Below are 5,030 nucleotides of genomic sequence, written 5' to 3'. Positions count from 1 at the left end.
TTTAGAGCCTCAGACCTTGCACATCTTTGTGAATGTATGTGTCAGAAAACCTGAAGCTCATAAGTTTAGCTAGACTGGCTGGTCAGATAGGCTCAGAGATACTACTGTGTATGCCTCTGTAACTACAAGTGGATGAAGCTTCAATGAGGGTTAGAAAGGTTTGCAGGTAAAATTCTCATCTACATGGATTTCACAGTAAACAATTTAGAACTTGAGCTGTCTATCCTGACAGACAATTGATACATATTATAACTGAAGACTTGTACATGTTGATAATCATTTTCACCCTAATGTCTCTCATTTTCTGCTCCTGAGATTTCCACTATTCTACTGTAGTTCTATTAATTAAACTTTCCAGAATTCTGCATTTAAGAATAAATGCCTCATTGTGTCTTGTTCATCAATTAACTCAGTGAATTTCAGATCCATTTCAGGATTTTGCATATAGAAGAACATTTACATAAAGCTATACAAAATATTAAATTGCAAGTGTCTGACAGGGTACAAGTGTGTACTTTCTTAAAGACTACAAGCTAATTGACCTGTCTAATTAAAACCTTGAAAATTGGTTTTTATCATGAGCCATTGCAATTAATTTATTGAAAGAGAAAAAATGAGAAAGGCTTGGGCTATGTTTACCGCAGTCCTCTGGTCAATTATGGTTTGTCCATTGGAAGGAGATTTCAATACATCATCAGAAATTTCTTAGGATGAAGAAAGATGTCTAAGCATCTTATGCCTGCTACCAAACCTTATAAACTACACAGAACTGATGATCCACTTGGTCCTCTCAACTTCTTTGGCAGAGTTCAGATATACAGTGTTACGCAAAATTTATGCACTTGTTTGAGAAATTTCTCCTTTGGCAAGTGGGTCTGGTAAAGCAGAATGTAAACATTGCCTTGAAAAACTGCTGAGTTTTTTTTCCTTAAATTAGTTCTACTTGTGTTTTGGAATTCTACCACTGAACTTCTAATTCCCACAGAGTGCTCTTTCTTCCTTGTGAACTTCTATAAAAATTTAAACACAGTGGTTTTGATATGAAGCTCCCATCTGTCATTTTGTGGTACAATTTCACCTAAAATGACACAATGTAGATAGCAAACAAAACATCAATCAATGTGGCTACTGCAAATAAACTGAAAGGAAAGGTATTAGTGATTGGTGGCAATTATCAATAACCTGAAGCATGCACATTATTACATCATCCATCCTCATCCCCATCTTTTCATTCTTTCCTTACATCTCCCAAAAGACAGTATTAGAAGGTCCTTCTAGAATATCAAACATAAGATGAGGGTGAACTACATTTCAGTCAAACCTGTCTACCTACATCCAGGTTTAGTACATAAAGAAGTGAATGTGCCACAAAACTATCCAAACTCAATTGTTTACCTCAATTGTGATGAATAAAAAGATAATTTGTAAAACAATATTTTTGCTACTGACATATAACAGGAAATTTTTGCAATTAGATTATATTTGACCATAAAGAAGGAAAATGAAGATTAATTGAGATGGTTTAATATATCCTTTACCATCAACTTAATTCCAATCACTATTTGTCACCTTTCTTCAATGACACAACCTAAGGTTTCCATCGTGCATCTGCCTTTAAACTTTTGCCTTATACTGAACTTCCAAAAAAACCTTCAACAACATTCTACAATAATATTACATCATCTACTACACATTTTTGTAACCAATTTAAATGTCCTTTGACATTAAGTCTTTTGTCCACAGAATTTCATCCTTACTATTGGCCTTAATCAAGAGACATAAAATGGCCAATCTCAATTAAGCTTTCTGAATTTACTCTTATTTCCCATCAGCCATGCATCAGCCTTAGTGTAGAGTGTTCCTGTTGATGTGGGACACTGCTTATCTCTGCAGTTGGCTTTGAAAAAGATGGTTTTAACAGATAAAAACAGTTAAGACAAAGGAGTGAACATTGACTTTTTAAAACATATTGGACATTCTGCTACAGAAAGCTCTTCAGTTCCAGCAGGTTTTCAAGGAATATAATTGTCCTTACTATTTCTGTATGTATGTCTGAGGGCAGAACAGAATAAAAACAAGCCCCAGTAGCTCCTTATCATTCCACAAACCTCTCATCCCTTAGGAATACATAGCCTTCCTTTGTATTAATCATTGGAATTGAGCTGTATCTGCAATTATAAGATCATGACTATCTGCATTGTGTCACTGTCTGATTTATCTCACTGGATTCCTGAGCTTTATCTCTAATGAGAACTTTTTTTTTTTTACTGGGGATATTATTTGCATTCTCTATCTCTACTGCAGCACATTGGAACACTCATTAGACTCACAGGTAGATATTTCAAAAAGTGTGAAACCTTGGAACACTCAGCCATAAATAAAGCATCTTCAACAAATCCTACCCCTTAAGGTTGGCAATATTTTCTGGAAGAGAAAGCAAAAAGAGTGTAAGATCCAAAGAGGATGGAGGACACCAAGAAAACAAGGCCCTCTAAAGCAACATGGTCAAAGCTCATATGAACTCACAGACACTGAGGCAGCATGCACATGGTCTGCATGGGTCTGCAGTAGGTCCTTTGCATGAATAATGTGGCTTTCGGTTTAATGGTTTTTGTTTAATCGTGAATGTGTCATTGAGTTTGTATTAGATTCTGTTCTTTTTCTTTTGCTTATTCCCTTCTGTTTGTTTGCTTTATCCAACTTCAATGTGTTAGTTTTCTATACAAATTTTATTATATTTAATATTATATTTTATTGTTAATTCCTTAGAAATCTTGTGGTTTTACAAATGGAAGACAAAAAGAGAGTGTATGTGAATATAAGTAGAAGGAAGAAGAACTGGGAGGAGAAGAGAGAGTGAATCAAGATGCATTAGCTGAGAAATAAATCTATTTGGGAAAAAAAGGGAAAAAGAGAACTCAGAATATCCTTTCACTTTAAAGCAGTGGTTATCAACCTATTAGCCATGACTGTTCTGGTGGGGTCAAAGGCCACTTACACAGGGATCTCATATCAGATACCATATATACCAACCATATATGCCAGATATTCACATGGTATTCATAAATGTAGCAACATTACACTTAAAAATTAGCAATGAACCAGTCACTGGTGTCACATGCCTTTAATCACAGCACTTGGGTGGTAAAGGCAAATGGATTTCTCAGTTCCAGGCCAGCCTGGTCGACACAGTGAGTTTCAGGACAGCCAGGGCTACACAGATAAATCCTGTCTCAAAAAAGATAAAAATAGCAATGAAAATGAATTTATGGTTGGAGACACCACATGAAGATCTGTATTAAGGATTGAAGCAATAGGAAGATTGAGAACCACCATTTTCAAGTTTTACCAAATTCTTCCTATCACAGATGATTCTCCTAATAATTACTTATTTATTGTACTTGAATATTTTAAGCTTTGTATATTTTATAAATAACTCAGCACTCTTTCATTAAATTCTTGGTTTTTTACCCAAAACACAAAAGAAAGGACAATTCAATAAGCTCATTTATCATTCCATTCCTCCTATTTTCCTGACAAATCAGAGGCTTTTTCAGAAGTTAGTGCACAAGTCACCTTTACCCATTGTAGTCACTTCCTTCAGCACTCATGTTTTTATAGCAGACATATGAGCTTCTGTAGTGTGTCATATTACCCTGAACAAAATACATGCAATGATCACCTCAACCTACAATATGGTCCCTAATGTGCTACTTTCAGGAACCACAACATGTCTTTTGGTGAATCTGCTTCTTTATTGACATTCCTTATTCCTATGGGAGACACCATTCATGATAAAGGGTGCCAGCCCCTGCCACATAGAGGAAAGCTGGTATTGTGATATATCATCTGAGATTTTTTTCCATGCTCAGGTAGCTCAACTTAATTACATGATTTATCAGTTGATTCAGGTAACATAAAATTGCCACAATGGCAATAAAAGACACCATCCAATATAATTCAAACATATCTAGCTACATCCATCTGGCTACCTCTTTGTCTTATCTCACCATGCAGCTTCTCAAAACAAGCAGATCTTTGGTTTTTATCATCCCATCAAGATGCCAATTGTTGTTGCTAATAATTCCTGAAAGCATGTAAATGTATATTCATTGCAGATAGATTATTGACAATAAATGAAGAAAATAGCCTCAGCCATGTATTGATTAGTAGACCAATGGTCAGTGTAATTTTTTACAAGAGCACAGAAGAAGGATTATCATCTTCTCCAGTTACATCATCTTGGAGGATGTCCTTTCAGAACATTCTGTTTCTTGAATGGAAAATGTTCTGTGTTTCCCTCCTGTTACTGATATCAGCCAGTACTGATAAATGATGTCTTCTTCAGTTATAAAAAACAAAATGAAAACAATTAGGTTAGAGGTGAGATCGTCATATTCTCTCTGGTGTCTCTCTAAGGCAGGTCTGCTCAGGATAGTACAGGCAGCAGAAGCAATAGAGCTTCTGGGACAAAGTCCTATGGGCCTGCATCTGCAGCTAGGAGGTGGAGCTGATCCTCGGTCCTCTGTGAACCTTCCCTGCCAGGGGAAAGCTTGATCCCAGGGAGTGCTCAGACCACAGGACTCAGGGGAGATCAGGATTGTCTCTCTGGTGTCTCTCTAAAGCAGGTCCCCTCAGGAGAAAGCAGGCCACAGAATCAACAGAGCTTCTGGGACAGTGTCCTAAGGGCCTCCATCTGCAGCCAGGACATGGTGCTGTTCCGAAGGCCTCTGTACACTGGTCTTGCCAGGAGAGTGTAGGTCTCCCAGAACTACTGTCACAGGCTTCCAAACTCACAGGAGGAACAAACTCTAGCCAGAGTCAGCTAGAATATCTAACAGCAGAGATTACCCGATTGCAAAAAGCAAACATAAGAAACTTACCGACAAAAAACAAGACTAGTTGGCATCATCAGAACCCAGTACTCCCAACACAGAGTGTCTTAGATACACCAACAAACCAGCTCCTAGCTCCTCCACTGGGAGCCCTGTGTTCCATCCAATAGCTGACTTTGAGCATCCACTTCTGTG

The sequence above is a fragment of the Mus pahari genome, unplaced genomic scaffold (assembly GCF_900095145.1).
Source record: "Mus pahari unplaced genomic scaffold, PAHARI_EIJ_v1.1 scaffold_10879_1, whole genome shotgun sequence".
NCBI lineage: Eukaryota > Metazoa > Chordata > Mammalia > Rodentia > Muridae > Mus > Mus pahari.
Note: the sequence above shows the minus strand (reverse complement) of the source record.